Source organism: Sceloporus occidentalis, unplaced genomic scaffold (assembly GCF_023333645.1).
Source record: "Sceloporus occidentalis isolate IW3139 unplaced genomic scaffold, rSceOcc1.0.p SCAF_162, whole genome shotgun sequence".
NCBI lineage: Eukaryota > Metazoa > Chordata > Lepidosauria > Squamata > Phrynosomatidae > Sceloporus > Sceloporus occidentalis.
The window spans coordinates 918,527-932,069 of NW_028317142.1; the positions used below are offsets into that span (position 1 = coordinate 918,527).

The 13,543-nt window shown below is 42.2% G+C and overlaps 1 protein-coding gene across 1 annotated transcript in view; it reads left to right on the forward strand.

Annotated features, from left to right (window-relative positions):
* Positions 1-5,723: 5,723 nt before the first annotated feature.
* The window catches only part of LOC149279543 (microtubule cross-linking factor 1-like), a 55,128-nt gene continuing 47,308 nt past the window's right edge, over positions 5,724-13,543 (forward strand). The window contains exon 1 of the mRNA XM_089501055.1: positions 5,724-5,777. The gene's annotated coding sequence lies outside the window, so the exon portion shown is untranslated. The remainder of the gene's footprint in view (positions 5,778-13,543) is intronic.

Genomic DNA, 13,543 nt, shown 5'->3' on the forward strand with positions numbered 1-13,543 from the left:
GAGGGGGCAATTCCTTATTAATGCCCATGGTTTTGGAATGGGATGTCCAACAAGCTCATATAGCTGTGATGGTCGGGTGTATTTGTGCTGTATCAGAAATACCACTGTAAATTTCCTCATCCATCTTATTGAAATAAAAAAGGATCATGTTTAGTGTCTAATCAAGGGCCCCTGGGGGCATGTGTTTACCTTCCAACATAGGCTACAAATTGCCTCTGAGGTATCGGAGTAATCCCTTACCAGTGTTTGTTCCAGAGGGAAAATGGTAGGAGTCACCTACAAAAACATAAATATAAAGGTTTCCTTTTCTAGTCTACTATATTAGTTGTAGTATCTTCGCTGTCAGAATGTGCTTGTGAGGAAGGTACACATTTATTTAGATGCATTCACAAATAATGAACATTTTTTTTTATTTTAGAATTTTAGATCATTTAAATGCTTGATCTCATAAAACCAATACAGAAAGGTCTATCTACTAAACAAAGAGTGGCGTAAAATACATTTCCAGCACTACAGCTTGTAAATTTACTGTTCCCAACTTGCAAATGCACTTGACTAGCATACACTCAACTGTGGAGAGAGCAAGCAACTTGCACGTTCATTAACCCACAAGTAGCTGGTTGCAAATGAGAGTTGGAATTTAGTACTAAAATAATCACACATCAAATATTAATAATAGGGGCAACAAAAAAAGTAAAAGGGGTGACCCTCTGGACCCTTTATCTTGAAACAGCTGTCATGAAGCTATGTCATCCTGCAGTTTTATAAACTGGGTACAGGGTGAAATCATTCAGGGAGTTTAGATTTGAAAAGTGACCTAATGAATGAGTTCATTTTCTTGTCCGCACCCATATTCTGATGTTTCGTTTGTATAATATTCTGGAAATTTAAACATTCTGATTAACAGCTGAGTATCTTCAATGTAAGTTTTCTCAAAGAAGGATTGACCTAAAAAAGGGGTGTCATACATTTGGCCCACAAGTTGGATCATACCTCTAACCCCATTTTTAAGGGTTCCCTAAGAAATGGGCTTACAGAATGAGGTTTAAAACTTTGGAACCTTTATCAGACATTGATTGGCTAGTGTGCGTAGAAGGCAATTGCTTTTATGTATCATAGACTGACTGTGGGATCCATCTGCACACAATTTAAGGTTTATGCCTCAAAGGATGATAAAAGGACTCTTGGTAAGTTATGTTAGGGTGAACCTGCTCATTGAAGGGAGGAAAGGAGAAGGAGTGTAAGGGACCAGGAGCTCTTTTAAGTAGACAGGACCCAGATAGAGCAGGGCATGGAATAAAGGATTGGAGAAAACTGAAAAAAAAACATGCAAGCATCACATTAGGACAATGGACGCTTGATGGACACGTGAAGAAGGGGTTCTGAAAGGATTAAATGATTCATTTTAGTAATGGTTTTCAGATACAAGACTAACTGCAGTTGATAAGTGCAAGTGGCTTCAACAGACAACACATGAGCAGACAAAGTAGTCTGGACCCTACTTTGGTTCATTTGTTTTCCAAACATAATTGAAAATATAAAAGGCATTTGCCTTAGCCTGTCAGTCTGTAGGTATCTGCAACTAACAGATACAAATACCCTGTGGTGTGGAAGGGGTACGGAAAAGAATGGAAACCAGGCATAGGCAACATGTCCATGGCAAGGACTGTGAAGGTCCATGAAACATCATTAAATTGTCCACCATAGACCCCAGTAATTGTCCACCATGAGCAATGTTGGTACCTACCTTATTATCTGGAGAAAGGGATATATTAAGCTAAGGAAAGATGCTCTTAGAGATGTCAGGATGGGGTACAGGTGGCAGAATATTAGCTCAGGGCTCCTGACCTAAAAGGTGTAGTAACTATCCCCACCCAAGTACAGAAGAATAGCACACTTGGTCCTCACATGAAAGCCTGGTTCTGATAGAATGTAGATTGTTTGGCGTTACAAGTCCAATTGTTATGAAATCATTGAAACTCTGATGTTTCCATAGCAATGTCATGCTATTGGGGATTCTATCTCCATCTCTTCACCAAATACCTCTAGTTATTACTGAAACTGGAATTTGCAATGTTTTTGTGATGCTGCACTATGGTTAGAATATAGAATGATTTGTATTGTACTGCTGTTTATGCAGCACATCAGCCATTGATTTGTTTCTATCCAACGTGAATATTTATTTTCGGGAGACGTTCCAAAACTGTCAGATCTCATTCATTTACTCACATCATTGTTATTATTATTAATGGTGTCATTAAAGAAAACATATAGAAATAAATAAATAAAAATTGGGAAAGTATGGGGGCAAGTGTATAAATACACAATCTATATGTAAGCAACATACAAGATTCTAGTAACTGGGGAACAGCGACTATAATCTTCACATTCCCATGTTAATATTTTGAAATCTTGGTAATTAGACAGATTTTTGCAGAGCTCACTGGTCTCTCCATGCGCATGTACATTATGGGCCCTATGGATGTCCTATAAGCCATTCTTACAGATCATTTGTATATGTTGTTGACCACCTCCTATAGGCCCACCATACAGTATGTGGGATAATAAACTCAAAGAAGGGGATCAATAACGTAATCAAGAAGAGGGGGGGAATTCTATGACAGGGAACAACCCAGGACTAATATCTCCTGTCCCCCACTGCCCAAACTCCTATATGTTCCTGGCTTCTATAAATTAATAAACTGGTTTGTGTTAGTATGGGTGGCACATATTTACAATCATATTATCAGGCAATCTCACATTCAGTAGTTACATTTCTGTACCATTACACCAACAAGTACTTTTATGACATCACATAGACATTAATATGAAGTTGGCCCCCTCTGTTTTGCTATGCTTCCAACTTTGTAGGAACAGTTTGGGGAAGGCCCTTTTCTATTCCAGCATTACTGCGCCCCAGTGCACAACGCAAGGTCCATAAATGTTAGATGGTGTGGAAGAACTTGACCGGTCGAGCAGAGCCCTGACCTCAACCCCATCAAGCACCATTGGAATGAACTGGTACAGAGATTGCAAGTCAGTTCTTCTTGTTCAACATCAGTGCCTGACCTCACAAATGCTCCCACAAAAACATTCCAAAATTTTGTTGAAATCCTTCCCAGAAGAGTGGAAGTTGTTATAGCTGCAAGGGGCGGGGGGGGTCAACTCAACTACATATTACTGTCTATGTATTTAGAATGCAATGTCATAAAAGTCCCTGTAGGTGTAATGGTCAGGTGTCCCAATACTTTTATATATATATATATTTATATATATATATATATATATATATATATATATACACTGAATAAAAACACTATTATTGATATACTTATGAGTGGGCGTGTCTGCCAAATTACCGTATTTGCTCGATTATAAGACGAGGCTTTTTTCAGAGCAAATGCTCTGAAAAATACCCCTCGTCTTATAATCGGGGTCGTCTTATAATCAGACCTCAAATAGGTCTGACTATGAGACGATTAAGATCCAGATCCCCCGCAGCTGCAGGGGACCTGGATCCTCCTGTCTCCCCTCCCCCCCCCCCCTTACCAGTACATCTGAGTCCCCGGTGTGCAGCCGGGGCAGTGTGTAGATGTCTACGCGATTCGAGTAGACAACTTACGCTGGAGCCGGAAGGAGGTGTGGCTAGCAGCGGGGGTTGTCTGCGTCCATCACGCAGACCTTCCCCGGCTGTCAGAGATCAGAGCGGGGAAGGTCCCGGTGCGGGGAATTCTCTCTGACAGTCGGGGAAGGTCTGCGCGATGGACGCAGACAACCCCTGCTGCTAGCCACACCTCCTTCTGGCGAATCACGTAGACATCTACACGCTGCGCTGCCCTGGCTGCATGACAGGGAAGTCAGAAGCACCGGTAAGTTTGGGGGGGGGCGGGGCGGTTTAGTGTTAAATGGGGGACATAAGGCATTTCTGGAGGCAGGGTGTTCTATGAAATGCCTTTTAACCCCCTTAATGCCACTCTGCCTCCAGAAATGCCTTTTTAACGCTCTATACGCCACTCTGCCTCCTGAAATGCCTTAAACCTCCCTATATGCCACTCTGCCCCATAATATGCCTTTTAACCCTCTTAATGCCAGAGTGGCATATAGGGGTATAAGGCATTTCTGGAGGCAGAGTGGCACATAGGGGGTCAAAAGGCATATCATGGGGCACAGTGGCATATAGGGTTAAAAGGCATATCATGGGGCACAGTGGCATATAGGGGGTATAAGGCATTTCTGGGGCAGATGTGCATAACTGGGGGGGGCAGGTTGGAAAATAGAAGGAAATAAACCAAAATATTTTTCTCAATCATAGCTTTTATTAAAAAAAATTGTTTATATGAATTAACATTTACTGGTAAAACTTTTTTCCTATAGGGTCGTCTTATATTAAGGCTTTTTCTTTTTTTCCTAAATTAATATTCAGATTTGGGGGGTCGTTTTATAATCAGGGTCGTGTTACAATCGAGCAAATACGGTAGTTTGTGTGCTGATGTTGTACACACTGCGTGGAGCGGCAATCCAGTGTTTATATTGTGTGATGACTAATGTGTGCAGCGCATGTGTGCGCATCGCCGAACACACGGGGAGTGCTGGCGGTGTACGCACAGGGGCGCATGTGCAGCGAGCGGGGGGAGAGACAGCAGCGTTTGCAGATTTACAAGAGGAGGAGGAAAGGGCAGACGGGGAGAGAAGCCGGTGCTGGAGGATGGATGCCGGCCGTGTCGGCGGATCTGTATGCGTGATGAATAAGTAGGAAGATTCTGCTCCCGGGAAACAAGCGATCGCCTTGGACTGCAACAGCCGGCTAGGAAGCGACCGGGACTGGAGCGATCCGGGGCTCCGTTGCCTGTAATTACAATGAGTGGAAGCGGCTGGGAGCTGCACGAGAAGTGATGAGAAGGTGCGCCGGGATACTGCTTGGATGCTGTAGTGTTGTAGTAGTGACACAGCCCGGATAGCCGGCGGGCTGGGGTAGGGTCCGGTCCCTGCTGCAGCATCAGATGGAGACTTTAAATACCGAGCCCCGGCTGCAGAGCCTTGCCCAGGCTGAGAAGAAGAGGCTGAACCGAGCGCCTTCTCCTGCCAGACCCTTCTTGAGGGACAGTCACACCAGAGGACCTCCTGCTAAGCCCTCGGTTCTGCCCCCCAAGTCCCCCAGCAGTAGTGTCAGGCATCCGTCGGCCGGGGTCGGGAGCCCCCACAGCCGCTTGTCCAGGCGCAGTGCCCCCGGAGCCAAAGAGAAACCCAGCCCGGCAAAACCCAGCACTGCCAAAGCCTCCCTTACTAATAAGAGGGCGTCCAGGCCATCCCATGGACCCGGAGAGACCGGCTGGAAAGGGGGCAACAGCCGGAGGGAGCAACCCCTGCTTCATGCGCCCTCCTCCCCCCAGCCGGCAGCAGCAGGTGCCAGCCGCAGAAGGGTGCAGCGCTCCAACATCCCGGTTCAGGGTCTTTGCAGCAGCCTGGTGCGGGTCAGCCACACCGACAGCAGCTCCGACCTCTCCGATTGCCCCTCGGAGCCGCTGTCCGATGAGCACCGGCCGCTGCCGGCTCACAGCAGCGACAATGAGTCAGGGTCCAGCGAGCAGGTGGCGGCTGCAGTGCCGGTGATAGTGCTGAACGCAGGGCTCGAGAGGCAACACGGAGCGCCCCCCAGCGGTGGATCAAGGGAGGCTGGGAGCGCGTCCGCCAGGGGCCCCGCGGCAGACGGTCCGGGGCAAGATGAGGAGCTGCTCAGGGAGGTGGAGGAGCTGCGCTCAGAGAATGACTATCTCAAGGTGGGTGTAGAGCGAGGAGCCACAGCAAGGAATTATCATTGTTATAATTATCAATATTATTATTATTAAGGAAGAGATGACTTTCCATATCCCAATGATAACAGCAGAGAACCGCACTATCTTCTCTATACACTCCAGCTGCCAAATATTATCTTTTATTTATACTTCATCATACATACAAATGATCTATTACAATACATACATCAAAAGGATCTATTATTAATTATCTTTTATTTATAAAGCACCAGCAGTTTATGCATCACTTTTTACAGTACAAACACTGTCTATTACTAATTATTATTTATCATCTTTTATTTATGTAGCGCCAACAGTTTACACAGTGCTTCTTACAATACATACATTCAACGGTGATGATAAAACTAGAATTGACAGACTAAGACAAACCGATACATTAGCTAAACACTCCATGTTTATAAACCCTAAATCCTGAAAGTATGATAACTTGCGTCTTTACTATGCTTCCCACTACAGAATCAGATTGCCACGATGACCACGTTGCTACTAATCCTTTAAAATCAGCAAATCACGCATTTTAAACACAAATGGTTATGGCTAGTCACTTTGACAGACCTACCTGATTCCGTCTAATTTTAATGGTATTTGAGTCATGTCTGCAGGGGGTATTGTGTGTTAACAATCACTTAACAAGCCACTGCAGAGTCCATGTACAGCCGTGTTTTGCCCATGGGCCCCTAGGCATGGCATCTTTACCAGGGATGCTCACCTCCTGCATTAGTTTTTTTCTAGTTTTTGTTAAAAACTGAACTTTGATTTATAGCTTTTGGGGATGTACCATAAGGAATGGCCATAAACAGTTTGCAAGTTCTTCCTGGGCATTCCTCTCTCTCAGCCACCTAGAATGCCACCAGATACATCTAGGCCAGCAGAATAGTGACAGCATGACAGATTATCCAGAGAAGTAAATGACGTGCATTGGAGATGGTACAAATAACGATTGTATTGAAACCCCACACAGTTAACAGGTGCCTATTGCTTAGAGTAATGACGCTGAAACAGAGAAACATATAGAACAGAAATGATCAAATACAAGGTTGACAATATAAGTAGATCGCACCCAGCAAACAATGACGGTAAAAAAATGGCACATTTTGCAATCTGGACAATGAAGTATTTTTCAGAAAATAGATGGAGCCAAGTTTGCAAAGAAAGCAACATCGTTCAACCCTTCGGGCCAATAGAACTGGGTCCAGATAGTGTCCTACTTACACTGAATAAAGAGAATCTCTTTATCATTTCTTAAGGTTGCTGTCAGAAGGTTAAGTTGCCAGCATTAGGAACAACTGCCGGGTCGCAATGGAGACCCAGGTTTCAGACAGGCTTCATTTATTTGGGTATATGCTTAAAATATTCTATAGACCAGACTTTGGCAACAATGCTAATTGTTTGAACTACAAACTTAAAAAAAAAAAAATTATTGGATTAAATGGATAGAGATCTCAAGAGATCTCCGGTGACATTACTGGCATAAGATGTACAATGACAACACTGAGCTTACTGTACTCTTACTTTTATTTCCCATTGTGAGAAGAGGTAGAAAGGTTGTTTCTCAATCTCTTCTCTCTCAATCACCCCTGCACTGTGATTAGCTTCTGCTGACGATGTGGTCAGGACATACATGTACCTCCGGGCAAAGCGCTGCTTTTCCGGGTCACTCCTCGCCCCCTTCTTCTCCTAGCACGTTACATTACATCAGCAGACCGCCCACTGACGTCAGTAGACCCGCTCACCTGCTACCTGCGAAGGTGGGCATCTTGACGCACCTTTTGTGGACCTACCTGTATGTCTATAGGGTAGTTTTAAAGGGAATAGTCTAGTGATGCCAAGAGGACTTCCATCAATAGAACAAACCGTCTTCCCCTAAGAATGTCCTGTAGTCTTCATAAGCATTGTAATGGTCTTAAATAAGAAGATTAAATACTAATTATATAAGACATAAGTAAATCTAGTTAATAAAAGTTTACTTAATAAACAACGTGAATATACATTGCTTCGTATCACCAATCACTTTAATGTATATAATGAGTCTTTAACTGTAGATTAGAAATAAACAGTTATTCTAGTTATTTTATATATTTACAGTGTAGTAAAACGCAGTGACATCCAATTACAGTTTATGGCCACAAAAGAAAAAGAACACCTTTGCATCTATCAGTTATTTTGCTAATTAGAGGATGCATTATCTGTAAAACTTAATTGTTTCAGGAAATCAAGATCTGACAGCACTTCAAAAATCTATAATAAATAAAATTATGTTGGTGATGCAACATCCATCTGTTGCCATAGCAGCAGCAACTAGTGAATTTTTAACCTTAACAGGTCTTTAGATATAGAGAGAAATCAGAACCCCAGGGAACTAAGACCCCCTTTGACCCCTATGCTGAAAGGACCTTTGATGTATTAATGTATTATTCCCTATGATGATGATGGAAGATGGAGGAGCAAAGGAAAAAGATCAGCTATGTCATTACGATGACAGATATCAATAGAACGTGGGTTTTTTCAAGTAGAAAACTGTGATTTCAGAAAAATCATTCAAGGTATCCACTGGAAACGATACCCGATATTTATTCTCCAACCTAATGCCATCAAGTGACACCTTTTTTTCTTATTTTTAGAAACATTTTCAACCCAGGGCTTGTTGAGTAGCCATTTTGTTTCACATAACGTTAGATGATATATGCTTTTTTTTATATTGTATAAATAATGCTATATTTTATATAAATGGTCCAATCAGCAGGAAGCATCACCATGGATGCTATGGCGATAAGACCATTTCTAAGAGTTTAGGCTACCTCACCTGCGTTCTAGAAGAAAGATGGCAGCTCATAGCAACCCCGTTTCGTTGATTACTTCAGACATGCTACAACTGTGCTCAGACCTGTAGCAGAAGAGGACTACATGGTGTACAACGGGAAACATACCTGTAATGAGTGCTTGATATATTATTTCCCTTTAACCCATGGCTTTTGTCAGCATCTTTTGAAATGATCATTTTGAATACTGCTGTGTAAGTAATATGCCCGTGTTACTAGACTCCCTGAAATCTATTTTTGTTATATCCTTCACGACACTAGCAGAGACAATGAGCAGTGAGTCGTTATTACCCTGCCCCCGTCACACAGAACCACTTCCCCGTGAAATGAACAATGCCGTGGCTTATTGGTACCCGGCTAAAAAGCAGAGACCTTCACATGCTTTCCAGTTAAATCAATGATACTGAGCTGTATACCGGCACGCTCAGTCACTCCCAAGGACACCATATGTAGTGTGTGTATACATATACTGTATGTGTGTGTATGACACCTACTGCCAATAAACATGCTTAAGGGAGGATATCTACATACAGGCTCAGGTTGGCTCTTGTGTGTATGTATGTGTGTGTGTATATATATATATATATATATATATACGCAATAATATCTCGTTGACAAGTCACAGGGTATACATTGTGCTGTTATTCCATCCTGGGTCTCTTGTGGCTGTTGGGGTATGTTGTATTTTATACAAGTTTAAAGAAATACCTCTCATTGACAGTAATTAACCAGTGTTACTATACCAATTTTAATCCGTCAAGTGTTATATGAGAATAAAACTGAAAACGCCAGAACCCAAAGATGTAAATAAGATGGGGATCGGGAGCTGTGATCCTCCATCCATATTTTCCAACATCCCAGAGTCCTCAGTTCAGATTCCTTACCACCTCATTGTGCTGCTTAATTCACTTTTATTAAGACCCAAAATATCTTATTGATTCACATTCCGCTGCTTGACTGATTCTTAGTCCTTGTACCTGGAATTGGCGATTCAGCACTGGATTACCTCTCCTGGAGGAGAGATAGACAGCAAATGGCTAGCTGGAAGTAGGATTTCCATATACCGTAAACCTTGGGCTGTTCTTGTTGGATTCAAACATATTATGGCAAAAGATTTAATAACCTCATGCTAGTGAATGTTTGCAATATTATCCTCTTGACTTCAGTCCTTGACACACATACAGCTGTACTCAACAACTTCACTGCGCTGTTAAATTGATTTAAAATAATTAACATTTTATATAAACTGTTTTCATTGTCTTCCTTACACGACAACTGCATGGAATGACACTGTCCTATATGAGTTACACCTCTAATGATCTAGAGACAGCCCTTAACAGCCCTTCGTGTATCTGTATTTCAGTAAAGGCTATTTTAAAAGTAATGTGTATTTGCTCTGCGAATAGCTAAACATAGACTAGCAGTCATGCCTGTCACTTATACCAATAAACTGTTTTCTCTTTGACTCCACTGCAAAAATTCAGGGCTCAACTGCAACCAAATAGCTGCCTATACAGCCTGAAAATAATTATCTTGGCCCTTAAAGGATCAGCCTAGCTCCATTTTCATGTTAAATGCATATTGGAGTCCTCATTGCATGGATTCCAGTGAGTTTCATTGCATGGAAATTGGAAAATGCTTTTTTGGTCATATTTGACTCCTCCCCCCGCTGCCTCTTCTGCACGCAGGGAGCATTCATCAGTACACTTTTTGCATACGCTCAGTAGAGTTCCCATTCTAGTTATTGGACGGTGAGCTTTCGTCGAAGTCAAAGCACGGCCTGCCAAGCCATTGTTGTCCAACTGGTAGCTTCTAGGGTCAGTGCAGCTCCACAGGAGCTAAACCTACAGGATCCATAGCATTATGTAATGAAACAGGATAGTCATACCCATTTTCCCAAAGCATTTCACAGGCATCAGCGCTCACATGCGTAGGGGTCTGGCATGATTCACGTGCACTTCTCCTCTGACAGCTGGGTTTATGATTGACAAGACAGACTAATGTCCTGGATCAATAAAAGGGCATTCAAGACGATGCATGTATTTCCCATAAAAACACTCTGCAGGGAGATTGGGGGAAGGGAACATATTTTTTATCATTTCAAACTGTAATATAACCTAAGCCTCCAACTTTGTGTGTTGCTACTAGTATTCTCTTAATTCCGTTTCTCATTCAGCACTGTAGGATTGGGTGCTTGACCCTTAGTCCACTGCATCTCCATGCCGGTTTGATACTGTTCTGCTGTATAGGCAAGTGTAACAAATGAAAAGCAATTGCCATTCAAACTAGATTCAATTTAGAATTCAGCCCCAAATTCCAACGCTGCTTTATAGTACAGCAACCAGCCCGTCTTATTCTAAATCCAAGAGTTTCATGTAACGGTGCAGTATTCTTGTTCATTTTGCATGAAGTTGTTCGGTTCGGCTGTCCAGCAGCGTAGCTCTTCATATAAAAGATTGCGTATCCGTTATTGAGCTGTAAGCGAGAAAACCGTCCCCACCGAAGTGATCTTTCATGTTGTGCAGACTTGCGTTTGGGTTGGACGGGCTTCGCTTCTCCAGTAGCTCTAGCAGCCTTCCAGGATAATGAGCAGCGTGTCAGAGATAAATTGACTAACAGTGGGATAAATCCCCATAGTACTGGACCTTTCATTGAGCGTATTCATTTCTCATCAAGTGCGGGAGCAGCGGAGGGGGAGGTGTACTTATACTGTTTAGTAGGTCATACTGGATTTTCTGTGAACATGCAAATTAACCCTTTGTATGGAGGGGGAATCCAAGTATCCTATATACGCTTGGTTTAGAGGAGGTACATTTCTAGATGTAACATAATTCCAAACGGATTTCTAATGGTCTGTACACCTGTGAAGATATTCCATTTAAAAAATCGTTTGCGGCTACAATAGTCATTTACAACATTAATGTCTACACCATGTTTCTCATCCATTTCAGTTGCTTTTCTTTTGAAAAGTAAGGGCATTTCTAAGTGGCCCCAAACTTTTGAATGGTAATGTACCTTCTAATTCATTATACCCAATACAGCAACTCGTGATCTGGTGGACTGTAAAAAGAGGCCAGAAAAACATCAATTTCCCTGTGTTATCTCATTTTTTGGCCTTTTGACTGCTAGAAGACTTACTGCCGTATCAGTTACCCAAACGCCATGCCAGAAAGTTTTAATATCTTTAGGCAAGCACCACCTGTCACTCCATGGTACAGGATTAGTGCTTGATTTTCAACCTATGTGTTTGTAATTTGCACAGCTCTTTATATACAGTATATAATTATATAGGATGGAGTACGGCATGCTTAAATTGGCCAATGCACGAAGAAGGTCCTTCCTGCATCCCATTCTACAGCACAGAAGAATATGATGGGACTTTATAAATCAATAAATAATAATAACTAGAGAGAATGTCCTCTTTACACACGTTTATTGACTTCCTGCAGGCCCTATCATCTTATTGTGCCTCATACATTTCATCTTATTGTGCCTCCCTTATCTCATACATTTCACTTTACTAATCCAGACCTCTTCCTGTTTTCACACATGTTTAAAGGCCAATATTGTACATTACGTTTTAATAGAGGCTCGTGGAGGCAGTGAAATCTCATGTTGATGATGTCTTACCATCTGTTAAGGAAATAAAATACTTTTAAAATAAAATAGAGTGCAAATAAATGTAGCATGTTATCGTCCCGGGTAGAACACTATTGCTTTTTTAAACACCGATGTTAGCCGTTAAACGATTTCTTAAGGGGTGTGTTTTTTCCAACTACAGTATTGGTGATTTGTTCTCTGCTGTTTTATCAAATGATATGCTGGCAGGTGATTGGCCTTATAGCGATGTTGCCACCTAAGCACAGATTACTAAGAATTGCATTTATAATATATTTCATTGGTACACATGATTTAGTTAAAAATATTTATATTTATCTATATAAAATGTGGAGAATATAATGATAGTTATATGCTGAGATACAATATTTATAGGAGATACAGCACCTTTAGTGACATTATGGACCCGGCAGAATGGGTTATTTTTTAGTTCTACAGTATACATACTCCACTTCTAGGAAAAGTACTTGATTATTACCTTTTTTTCTTCTTATCCTATAATTGGTCCTTGTCTCTGTGTAACCTATAGTCAGATGACTGGTACTGTGATGTGAATGAGAAGTTTGGGGGTTATTCTAGGCATCAGGAGGTTCAGCAGGGATTTTCTGCCAAATGCGTACAGGGAAAAATGCTACCAGTTACTCTATTTGTTTGCTGAACCCGGTCATCATATTGAAGTAGCGTTTGGGGCTTCCCTTCTTTGAGCTTTGCCCCAGATGTTTTAGTGGAGACCCATCATGAGCTGACTCATCCATGGTCTATATTGATCTGTTGACATCTAGTCCTAATTAGTGTTGATATCCCTGGTTGAATGCAACGTACTTTTAAATAATGACAAGTCAAGGTTTCCATGAGGGCTGGTGTTACAGCCATTTGATCAGTCGCTACATGGAAACTTCCAGATGGGTGAGTAGAGGGGTAATATTTAAAGAATCTCAGGGTTAGCTCATTTAGAAAGTTTCTAGGTATGCTTATTAGGCAGATGCCAAGCTGTGATAATTGTGAGTCCTTTCTGGGCCATGAAAAAAATCTTCACCCACTGCATGCAAACCAAATGATCAAACCCTTGATACAAAGATGAGTTATTATAGCGATGCGCGCAGACAACCTCCACTGCTACCCGGGACTTCCGCCAGGGCTTTTATGAATGAGCACCGGAAGGTCATGTGACGCCGGCGCTCAGTCATAGAAGCCCCAGAGGAAGTGCCGGCAGCAGCGGAGGTTGTCTGCACACATCGTTCAGACGTCCACCAGCTGCCAGAGAGAAGGATCCAGGTCCCCTGCAGCGCTGTG